This window comes from Polypterus senegalus, chromosome 1 (genome assembly GCF_016835505.1).
Source record: "Polypterus senegalus isolate Bchr_013 chromosome 1, ASM1683550v1, whole genome shotgun sequence".
Lineage (NCBI taxonomy): Eukaryota > Metazoa > Chordata > Cladistia > Polypteriformes > Polypteridae > Polypterus > Polypterus senegalus.
This window is the reverse complement of record NC_053154.1, coordinates 340096477-340109166: the sequence shown is the minus strand read 5'-3', so window position 1 is coordinate 340109166 and position 12690 is coordinate 340096477. Positions and strand designations below refer to the sequence as shown.

Below are 12690 nucleotides of genomic sequence, written 5' to 3'. Positions count from 1 at the left end.
TGATATCCTAATAAGAGAGATTGTCACCTGGAGAGTCTGTGCCTTCACAGGGGGCTCTGTAATGATTTTGGAGTTTTGGACATTACCGTTTCTATTGTTGTACCATTCTACATTTATTATGATTATTTACCTTTTGTTTTGATTTATGTCTTTGTTTTTTTGGTTTATTATTTTGTTTAACAGAGACACCACCATTGTGTAGTCATTTTGTATTTTGTTCGTACTTCTGCATTCACATTGTCACCTTGTAACCCCTAAAAGTAGGACATTGTGACGTCATCACCCAAGTAAGTGCCACACGACTCCCGGTGTCTAAAGTTTTGTATAACCAAGAAAACCTTTGCTCAGCAAGCCGATGTTAAAAGTCTTTCTTTGGTTAATATTTTGGGCTTTGGCACTTTTGATTTTTGTCAGATTTCCTGGTTTTCTCTCCTGTCCATTTTGATTTGGCTTTGTCACTCTTAATCATTTCTCCATTTTTAACTTCTGTTTAATTTGGCAGCTCATTATCAGCCCTCCGTTTTCTGAGCTCATTTATCCAATTCAGGGTTGCATGGAGATCACATATAATTTATTTTCTTTTTTCTTTGGTTAAGTTAAGTGTAACACGTCTTAATAACAAGCGTTTTCTCAGAATTCTCTCACCATTTCCTGCTCATTTTAAAAACAAACTCTTTCGACTGAAACATTTTTTGAAGCGAGCCTGCGGCTGTTTTTCCGTTTTTTAATTATTCAGACATAGAGTAAAGTGACAGGTTTATTGAAGTGGTGTGCTGGCTAAAGCTTTGGTCTCCAGACCTTAGGGTTGTGGGTTCAAATTCCAGTAGTGACACAGTATGACCCTAAACAAGTGTCTTCACCTGGAGAAACAGAAGAAACAGAACCAGCCGCATCTGAAATTAGATAATGATGTCAGCCTAATTATAAAATAACAGAAGTGGACTTAGTTAAGAATATTTCAATTTAGATCAATTTTAGGAGATATTTGGGGCAGAACATTCTTCACCTAATGAAATAAGAATCTCTTGGTTTCTTTAAACGTTTAGCTACAATAAGATAAAGAGTCAAAGACAAATGACAAATGCAAGGTGCACATCACCTATATTGACCAAACTGTTTATTGTCATCTGACAAAGTTATTTTAGCAGCAGACATCTGTGAGGTAAGTCAGTGGAGGACCAACGTCACCCACTCAATCTCTTTTATATCTCCTGCTTTTCCTGTCACCCTGACACTAACCCTCAAGTCACGGGGGCGTACATACAGAGCTCTGAACGCACGTCTTTGGATTACAGGTGTAGACGGCTCACTTCAGTCACATCTGTGCAGCAGACGTTCTCTGAAGGTTGGGTACCACATCACTGGTAAGGCTTGGATTTCTAGAAATGTTCTCTTAGTGTCTTAATGGAGATGCGCTGAGTACAGAATTGCTGAAGATAAACCCAGACAGTCAGAATCATCAGTTTCAACGCCATCAAAGCTCTTTGCACTGTGAGTATTCATTTATTGATTTATTTGCTGTTCTGTTTCTCTGTCACACCTGCTAGTCTTGTTGTCCCCTTAAGATGAAGGATGCAATTTTTGCATCTTAGATTATTAAGGCAAAATTATACCAATTCTGACATCTGATGCATCCTGGTGAAAGAGGAGGTCAGGATGACACAAAATTGGAGAATAAGTAGTCATATTTCAAAGATGCTGAAAGCCTGATAAGCTCCAAAAGTCCAAGAAATCTTCCTACAAATTGTCTTTATGAGAGCATTCATTGGTGTTACTAAACATTCATAAACAACATTACAATAAAATTAATTATTGCACAACCTCAAAATAAGCTGAAACAGACCAATCTCAATTTCTGTCACTACCTTAGTTGCATTCATTCTGAGACATTAATTGGATGGCTAAGAGATTCTACGGAGGGGCTGTGAAATTCACTTTGTGCCCATTCTGCCCTTCTGCCCGGGATCTCCTATGTGAGTGGCAAGATCAGGTATGAAACCAAAATGTTATCAGTACCCAACATTTCTGAACGAGTGAAGCATCAGGCAATCCAAAGGCTGCAACAGGATACACAAACTGTCCTACTTCTCTTAAGAACATTTCATCCTGTCACTGCCACATATTTGAATTAAATTATAAGCATTCTTCTGATCACAGTAGGTAATATAGAAGGCTCTCAGAGTTTGTTTTAGCAAAGGTATGATAAAGAGAAGAGCTTATTTGATTTTAATAATTGCTGTGTTTAAAGCTCTATAATTAATACAAGGCTTAAGGCCTGTTATTCCACAATAAAATAACCGAGTGCCATTAGTACTGGTAGAATGTGCGACCAAACCATTAAGCAGGTTTTCCTTTATATGCTCATCCAGGCCTTTGGTCTCTGAGCCAGAGAAAGAATGTCAGCTTATCCTGGTGCTGCGTTTCCACCAGTATGTGCTCACTAGATTATGTTCATTTTCAGTTCTTTTTTCCTTTTTGTTACTTCTGATATACTTATTTTGATTTGTTTTCATTATGTACATTTTGTTAATATTGTTCTGTTTATCTATTATTATTAAATAAATAGAAACTAAACACTTCATGATATGTGGGTCACAGCCCAAGAGGTGTGGCCTTGCTGACATCAGTGCTGAAGGACCGCCCATTTGAGGCCGTTGCAGGAGGTCCTTTAGTGGCTCTGAGTTTGATAAGTGACTGTGTAGTCCTCTCATTGGCTGCAGGATCAGTTAGGGATCAGCTGATGCAGGTACCTGCCTTTTGTTTTTGATATCCTGATCACCTGCATCAAAATCACAGCTCAATAAGTCAGAGTCGGATTCAGCGATAATATGCAGAAAATAAATCAATAATACGCACAGAGTGTTTTGCTTTGTGCATTCGCTTTGTTCTCTCGCCTGATGTTGATGCTGTTCTCGATGTTGTGTCCTCTACGCTACTCATGAACATGCAGGGATTCAATGTCAAGTCAATGAGTCTGACAGTCCTACTGGTAAAGAGTGTCTACCGATAACATAACAGTGAGTTTTATCAACGCTTACAGCTTTCATTGTCCTCTGTCTCTGGATGTGGACTTTAATTGACATCCGCCATCGACATCGTGTGTCAACAAACGTCAATATCCACTCTAAATGAGTTAAAGCCAGTTAAAGACATAATGGGTCTGCGTAGACTGAAACCTACCAGTAGAGTCCAGGGCCTTTAAAGGGTGAGGTCTGTTACTGGGCAGACTGGAACAAGCCGGCTCTGGTTTTGGGGGTCTTTTTGGAGGCCATTAACTTCTTTTGTTCTTGAGTGCCCTCGTCATAACACTTCAGGAGCACAGCATCAGGTCAACATCTCACTGAACGTTCAAACAGCCTGTGAGGGAAACAAAACTCATTCCTTCTGTCACAAAAGACATCTAATATTATAGTATTAATTTTAAATTCAGATTAAACCTTCACAATGCTCTCAGATAAATCTCACCTAGTGTTGTATTTGTAAAATCATCTTCTGTTCAAAGGAACACTTTGTGACTTTTCCTATGTTTCCCAAATTATGCAACATTAAAAAATGTTATAAATGAATAAGCATCCCATAATTTTACATAATCTGACAGCTTCAGTTTAGGACTGAAAATCAAAATGTGGGGGAAGTCACTCAGAATATTCACGTCACATGTCTTCAGTTCAGGAGCCCCTAGTAGCAACTGTGCACCACTTGTGAGAAACCTGCAGCTCACACACTTCATGAACGTTCAGGGACCAAACAGTCGCATCTCTTCTGCTCTCCTGTGCTTTGTTTGATTCTGTAACGGTGGGCAGACTGATAACACTTACGTGGCTCTGTGTTGTAAAAGAGGTCCCAATGGGGGCTGGCATTTCAGTGGCACTGCCGTAGTGCTGGGCATTGCCAGTAATAATTGTCGCCATCAAAAGGGGTCATCATGCCCCCAGATCAAGTGACTCCTGGGCACATGCACTTTTCTTCAAACCTTTTCCTGTCATGTCCTACACATTCTATTAGAGGTTAAAACGTATTTAAAATAACTTTTTATTGTTGTTTTCATCTTGCAGATTTCTTTAAGGAAACTTAGTCTTCACTTGAACTCCTCCAGAACATCACTCTTCCAGGTCTAAGTTCAAATGGATGCCACGTATATATTATTTGGGGTTCTCTGTATTTCATGTAAGTTCATCCCCAGTTTTATTAATTTCAAATGGTCTGTTAATGAGAGTTCAGGTCACAAATGCCATGAGGCAGCTTTTACACAGATATTGAAGTATTTATTTTAAATTCTCTATCAAACACACACTTTCACATTTCAAGTGACTGCCTAGACATAGAGACAGTGAAGCAGACATGATAAATATCAGCCACATGTGTGACTTAAGAAGGCCAAGGAGTGCCATCCTCAACCTTTTGATGTCAGAGTAGAGAGAAGCTCCTTGGGTCTCCTCCATTTCTGTTCAACACTGCTTGGGTCTGTCATGTGAACTTCTGCTTGCTGAAGCCTTCAGTGCCACTGGAGACATTCTGTGCTGAGGTCTCTCACTCAGGGATGTTAATGGAGTCTTTTGTAAATGAGGCTTCTTCTAGTGTCAGAGACTTGCATGGGGAGATGGGAGTTGAGTAAACTGAGGCGGTGGTCCATACAAGTGTAGTTGAGTCTGCAGGATCAGAGCTTTGATGGTGGCCACATTTGATAACTGAAATTGGTGTTGCAGTCCTACCAGTAGTAAGGGGCAATCGCCTGGAGTCAGCTGAGATGGAAGTTCTTCAGTTTTGCAGAGACTCTGGTCTTGGTGCCATACAGGAGAGTCGTGATGATAACATCCTTATAACCCGTTAGCTAACCTTTATTTTCTAAATCATGACTTGATAGTGCAGTTTGCTGAAAATGATGCTGGATTAGCTGATACAGTGTGTCAGTGGAATAAGATGGAAACCTTTTAAGTGTAAATTTCTCACAAATATTAAGAAGGTTTTACTTTACGTAGAGAACCACAGATACATGGAATAAGTGACCAAGTAGTGTGGTGGAACGTAGGACTTTAGGGATCTTCAAAACTATAAAATTAAGAGAATAACTATGAGAACAGGCCATTCAGCCCAACAACACTTGCCACTCTTGTTTGCTTAATGCTTCAAAAGATAGCTGGCTGATAGGTTATGCAAATTTATTAAAACCTTCAACAGTTCCTACAGAAATTATCTTCACCTGAGGCACAGATACCTGGCCCACGACATCTCAGTAGAGGATTTGGTTCTCCTGACGTTGAGGAACTCCTAAGCTTTAATAACCCTGGGCAAAGAGGTTCAGAGTGGGCTGGAGTTGTGATTAGTGGGCAAAAGTCATTTGCAAATTGGATGCTGATGAAAACATTAGAAAAGTTTAGATGAGAACAGGTCCATCAGCCCAAAAATGTCTGTCAGTCCTATTCACTTCATTCCTCCAAAATTAACATCAAGTGAAGTTTTGATAGATCCCAAGGGCCTCCTGTCTACCATACTACTTGGTCCTACTTGATCACTTATTCCAGTTGTCTGGCTTCATTGTATTGTCATGCTTGGGTCACAAAGTTGCACAGGTTCATTCAGGGTTTTCAAGAAACAGAAACTTTATTCAAATATATGAAACATAAAGAATAAAGCAGAGGATGTCTAGGGGAAGAGAGACAGTCGTTTGCAGTCGTTGGAAGTGGACGTGCTACTATTAGCGCAGACTGCCCTGAGGGGCTGGGTGGTCTCATGGTCTGGAATCCCTGCAGATTTTATTTTTTTTCTCCGGCCGTCTGGAGTTTTTTTTTTTGTTTTTTCTGACCTCCCCAGCCATCGGACCACCTTACTCTTATTCTATGTTAATTCATGTTGACTTATTTTCTTTTCTTACTGTGTCTCTTATTTTACTATTCTTCATTATGTAAAGCACTTTGAGCTACTGTTTGTATGAAAATGTGCTATAGAAATAAATGTTGTTGTTGTTGTTGGAGAGACTGGCAAACAGCCCACGAAACACGAAAGTGAAACAAGTAGTATTGAAGTATTTGGCAGCTATTGTACAACAATAGTGAGAATGTTTTAGTTTTTTTCTCATTTTTGATCTTTTTGACACCCCAAACATAGAATATCTCCCAAATAATGTTTCCCATAAAAACAGGAAATCCAGGGCAGAAAGGGTCAATAGCAAAGCCAACTCTATGGATGTGCTGATTTAGGCTCATAATCACGTTGAGACGGTGCAACACAAAGGTGGTCTATGAGGGGCAAAACAGGCCATAAATCATATATTTCTGTGTGTAATCTATTGGTTTACGTGTGAACACTATTGGTTTATGAATATTTACTATTGGTTTGTGTGCATACTTAATTGGTTTGCCTGCGTACAATACTGGTTTCATTCATATGAACTATATTGGTTTGTGTCCATATATTATCAGTTTGTGCGTGAACTATATCCGTTTGTATGTGCATACCACTGGTTTGCATATGAACTATATTGATTTGCGTTTGTATATCACTGGTTCCAGTACGATTTGTTATTGGTTTGTGAGTGAACTGCATTGGTTTACGCTTGCATGTTATCGGTTTGCGTATGAACTATATTGGTTTGTGTTCTGTGTCTGTCTACCAATGGATTTGCGTATGTACTATATTGGTTTCATGCAGGTCATATACTGGTTTCATGTGAGTAACCTGTTGATTTTGCGCTTGAACTCTATTGGTTGTATGTGTGCACTATGTCGGTTTCGCGTACGAAACATATTGGTTATGCGTGTGCACCCTATCGCAACTCTGTGTATGAACTATATCGGTTCTGCGTGTGAATTCTATTGGTTGTTCACGTGATCGTCAGAGGAAATGGGCGGGGCAAGAAACAGGAACTCAAGGGCTGGTAGAGTCCTGGAGTGTAAAGAGATGTGTCCAGGAGACGCATCTGCGTTTAAATGGCACTATATATTTTTTCTGCACAATACGTTTGCGAAAGGACTTGGTGGTAATTATTACTGTTTAACAGAATCTACCCTGGAGTCTGTAATGATCACAAGGCTGAAGTTAGGTACGTATTCAGCCGTCTTCTTATTCGGTCCCATCTACATGCTAGCTAGCAGCCCGTAGCTGTACTTGTTCACACAGTATTTACTTATTCTAAAGGCAAAATATTCAACATTTATGATTGACGTCTTTATGCAACATAACATTTAGTTACTACTAGTTAGATTTATTATGCCCGGTGACCCGCACCGCACCGCACAGACAGGTGAAGTGACTTGCTCAGGTCACACAGTGTCAGTCCCAGGACTTGAACCCACGAACAAAGGGTTGAAAGTGCAAAGCCCAAACCGCAATGCTTGCACATCTATAACGTGTATATTAATTGACTAAACGTGTCAATTCTTTGAAAAGCTAAACATTTAACATTTAAGACCAGTGTGGGTCAGTTACATCACATTGGGCCACCTTACCTTCACAGTTTTGTGAAAAGACAGATATGTTTTTTAAAATGCAGCGGAGTTTTGCTCTGCCCAGTGCGAGTATCAGGGTGAAACTGACAAAGTATTCCCACTTCAAGATCAGATAAATGGGATTTACTGTGACATTAAATGACGTTGGGCCACCTTAATTTTCCTTGTTTTGTGACATTGACACATATAAACTTGTCCAGGACAGATTCAGTTGTTAAATTAGAGTTTAACAATTGTGACCAGAACAGGACAAAATGTGGAATATTTATTTTTTCAAATAATGGATCAGTCTGTAATGATGCCGATTAATGTACACGCTGTAGAATATTTTGCCTTGCTGTTATAATAGAATAAGAAGCTGCTTTGCAAAAGCTGTGTGAATAAGTAGCCGACTGCAAGCTTAAAATGAGAGTAGCTGGGAGTGAATAAAATGGCAGCTGAATGCGTACCTAACTTCAGCCCTGTGATCATTTCAGAATTAAGTGAAAATACTCGTAAAAAGAATTACCACCAAGCCCTTCACAAACATACAGTGACGTGCACAAGTATTCAATCCCTTTAAGTCATCCTAATTTTCTGCATGACAAAAGATTTGTCCACATATTTATCCATTTGGTATTTTTAATGTGAACTCTTGTGCTGTAACAAAATGTTATCAAACTCCAAAGTGATTGTCTGCCTCTAAGTATTCAAGCCCAACACTTTGTCAAGAGCCTGTTTGCTGCAGTAACAGCCTTCATTCTTTTGGGGTATGTAAATACGCCCCAGTTCTGCACATTGCTCAGGTGTGATTCTTCCCTATTCTTCTTGGCATGATTTCTAGGTACCCTCTATGTTGGTGGGATGGTATCTCTGAACAGCAGTTTTCAAACAGTGCCCCAGATTCTCAACAGGGTTAAGATCAGGGCTTTGACTTGGCCATTCTGAAACATTCACCTGTCTGTTTTTGAGCCATCCCAGTGTCACTTTGGTCTACTGCTTAGGGTCATTGTCATCTTGAAAGATGAATCTTCTCCCGAGCTTTAAATTCATAGCAGACTGGAACGAGTTCTCCTGCATTATTGTGTGGTATTTGGGTCCATCTATTGTCCCTTCAACTCTGACGAGATTCTCAGTCCCAGCACATGAAAAACATCCCCATAGGAAGATGTTGCCACCACCATATTCCACTGTAGGTCTGGTGTTTCTTGTGGCATGGGCAGTGTTTGTTTTACGCCACACATTCTGTACCTCTTTGAAGTCTGAGAAAAAAGTTCTATTTTGGTTTCATTTGACCATAAAACCTTCTCCCCACATTTAACTGGAAAAACGCCATATGTGCTTTTATGTGGACCATCTTAAGGAATGGCTTCTTTCTGGCCACCCTCCTGTTTAATGGAGAGCTCTTGAAATTGTGGACCCCTGCACCTTCACTCCAGTTTCAGCCAAAAAGCATTGCAAACATCTGAGAGTGACGGTTGGATTTCTAGTCTCCTCTCACCAGTTGATGTCTGACTCTGATGTTCAGTTTTGAGGGACGGCCTGTTCTCGTAAGAGTCTCAGTGCTGTGATGGACCTTCCACTTTCTGATGATGGACCCAGCAGTGCACAATGGGACATTCAAACTTGATATTTTTCTAGTTATTTCCTGCTGCCTTGTGCATTTCAATAACTTTGTTTCTCACATTAGCAGAATGCTCCTCTGTCTTCATGTTCTCAGTGACTGTCCACCAAAGACTACGGCTCCTACGAAGGGGCTTTTTAATATCCAGAGAGAGCAGCACCTCATTATGTTTAATATGACTGTCAAATGTCTGCCACCTTTGTAATTCATTTGTCATCGGTGTAAACCTGGAGCTTCCAAAGCACAGACCTTTAAAAACTTATGTAAACTCTAACTTTGGAGATTTTCTTCTTCAATTAAATGTCTACATAAAATAGTTTATTTTGACTTTGGAAATGTTTTGTTACAGCATAAGAAAAAATATGAAATGAATAAATGTGTGTACAAATATTTTGTCTTGCATAAAATTATGACAACTTTCAAGGGGATTGAATACTTTTGCACAGCACGGTATGTTTGTGAAACGGTTTGCTGGTAATTATTTTTAAGTTAGGTGCGCATTCAGCTGTTTTTTTATTCACTTCTAGCTCCATCCAGTATAAGCTTACAGTCAGCAACTGATTCACAAACCAGCTTCTTCTTCTTCATCTATATTAACAGCAAGGCAAAATATTCGACAGTGTGTACATTAATCTGCAAACTGATCCATTATTTGAAAAAAAGAAATATTCCAGATTTTCAACCAAAACTTGAACGGGTTGAAAATGTTAAACTCAACTTTGACAATGGAATCTGTCCTGGACAAGTTTAGATTATGCCAATTAATATACACGTTGTAGATGTGCAAGCATTGTGACGTAGTGTTTAAGACTGCACTTTTAAACTGAGTTCGTGGGTTCAAGTCCTGATAAAGACACCATGTGACCAGAAACAAGTCACTTCACCTGTCTGTGCGGCGCGGGGGGCACTGGGCGAATGTAACCAGTAGTATCTAAATAAGGTGACCAGAATTTCTTGGGCCAATCCGGGGACATGGGGGTGCTAGAGGAGCGTAGAATCTGCAGATCACGAGTAGGGACTTTTAATACTATAGAGTACAAAGCGAAAGCTTATCACGTGATTTCTCGCCAAAGTTGCAGGATGCAGTAAAGCATGACCTCTGTCAAATTATCGTGGTGTTTGAGATACATTCAAAAAATGGAACCAGCTGAAACCGGGGACAAAACGGGGACATGTTTCTGAGTGGGGACAGTTGTCCGAAAAAGGGGACTGTACCCGGAAAACGGGGACGGATGGTCACCTTAATCTAAATATTGTATGTTGGATAAAGGCGTTAGTAAATGTAGAATATTTTGCCTTCAGAATGAATAGCTGGTTTCAAAAGTTGTGTGAAAAAGTACTGTGGCTGGGTGCGAGCAAACATGATCCTGGAAACAAATAAGACGGCCCAATACGTACCTAACTTCAGCCTTGTGTTCATTACAGACTCAAGGGTAGATTCTGTTAAATAGTAATAATTACCACCAAGTCCTTTCGCAAATGCATTGTGCAGAAAAAATATATAGTGCCGTTTAAACGCAGATGTGTCTCCTGGACACATCTCTTTACACTCCATGACTCTACCAGCCCTTGAGTTCCTGTTTCTTGCCCCGCCCATTTCCTCTGAAGATCACGTGAACAACCAATAGAATTCACACGCAGAACTGATATAGTTCATAAACAGAGTTGTGATAGGGTGCGCACGCATAACCAATATGTTTCATACGCGAAACCGACATAGTGCACACATACAACCAATAGAGTTCAAGCGCAAAATCGACAGGTTACCCACATGAAACCAGTATAAGACGTGCATGAAACCAATATAGTGCATACACAAATCCATTGGTAGACAGACACAGAACACAAGCCAATATAGTTCATACGCAAACCGATAACATGCAAGCGTAAAACCAATGCAGTTCACTCACAAACCAATAACAAACGTACTGGAACCAGTGATATACACACGCAAATCAATATAGTTCATATGCAAACCAGTGATATGCACATACAAACGGATATAGTTCACGCACAAACTGATAATATATACGGATATGAACCAATATAGTTCATATGAATGAAACCAGTATTGTACGCAGGCAAACCAATTAAGTATGCATGCAAACCAATAGTAAATATTCATAAACCAATAGTGTTCACACGTAAACCAATAGATTACACACAGAAATATATGATTTACGGCCTGTTTGGCCCCTCATAGTGGTCTCCTCCAGTGCTGCTGTCTTGACAGTTTGGAGGTGATGGCCTTCATTTAGTGCACCTTTTCTAGCCTCCTCACTTACAGAATAAGCCAAGGACATCATGAAACAAACTGCTTAGATTTGGACTGAAACAGAAACACAATCCAGCAGTGCCTGATGACCTTTGAGTGACCACTGCTTACATGTAAATGTGTTACTAGGGACCTCCAGATAGATCTTGGCAAGTCTCTTGGCTTGTAATCTGCACAGCCATTGACAGGACTTCTGTCTTCCTCCACCTGGTGTGACATTCAGGAGTTAAATATTAAATCACTGTTTGGTCTGGAGCCTATCTCTTAACTTGTCCATCTTGGTTGACCCTGCCTTCACTATTACAAGAGGCCTAACTGCTCCATCCAGCTAATATTTCCTCTTTGGACCACAAATGCATTTGAGAAGCACAGAGTAAGTGTGGTCCTGCTGTCTCATGGTCTCGATTCTCAATCTGTGTGAGTCTATCATCCCTTGATTATTAAACACTCTTCTCTCAGAAACCTCAGGCTAAATCACTGGGGTAGTCAGTTGTCTGTTGAAGTCACCAGGCTGATTATTTTCATTCATAAAACTCTTTTCTTCTCCCTAAGGTGCCTACTCAAGAAAAATTTCCATAGGATTCAAAGCCACGTTACCATGTGACCTACAGGATGTCACTATCGTCACCTGGTACCAACAGCGTCCTGGGGAGCAGCCTGTGACAATACTGAGCCACAACATTAAATCAGTTCTTCCGCCAACTTACTATAACGGATTCAGCAGTGAACAAATGAGCGTCAGCAACACATCTCTGTTACTAGTCATTGAAAACTCGGCTGAAGTTGATTGTGTGGCTTATTACTGTACAAAAAAAGAGAATCAGGTGTTTGAGTTTGGAGCGCCAACCACTCCGGTATGCCAAGGTGCGGACTTAATGGAAATCATTTAAATGTGTGTACGTGTGTGTGTGTGCGTGTGTATGTAACGTAGATGATGATCTCCATACGGTACTGGGCCGAGCGGTCGACGTTTACTCAGTCATAAGCGTCACAGATTGAGAGCTTAGATGTCCACAGCCTGTGTGTTCTGAGGGTTTGTCTGGAACTTGTAGAGTTTTTAAACACACTTTGCCTTTTGGTATTTAATATTAAATCTATACTAATAAAAGGCAAAGCCCTCACTGACTGACTCACTGATCACTAACTGACTCATCACTAATTTTCCAACTTCCCATGTGAATGGAAGGCTGAAATTTGTCAGGCTCATTCCTTACAGCTTCCTAACAAAAGTTGGGCAGGTTTCATTTCGAAATTCTACGTGTAATGGTCATTACTGGAACCTATTTTTCTACATATACTGTAATGGAGTTGAGCTCAAAAGCCGTGGGGGGAGGAATTTCGTGTGACATCATCACGCCTCCCACGAA

General features: G+C 40.2%; 1 long non-coding RNA gene across 1 annotated transcript; it reads left to right on the top strand.

The window, feature by feature from the left end:
- Positions 1 to 1249: 1249 nt before the first annotated feature.
- Positions 1250 to 12186, top strand: LOC120517285. The gene is made up of 3 exons (XR_005631014.1): positions 1250 to 1491; positions 4056 to 4167; positions 11876 to 12186. It is a non-coding gene; the product is annotated as an uncharacterized LOC120517285 (long non-coding RNA).
- Positions 12187 to 12690: the final 504 nt, after the last annotated feature.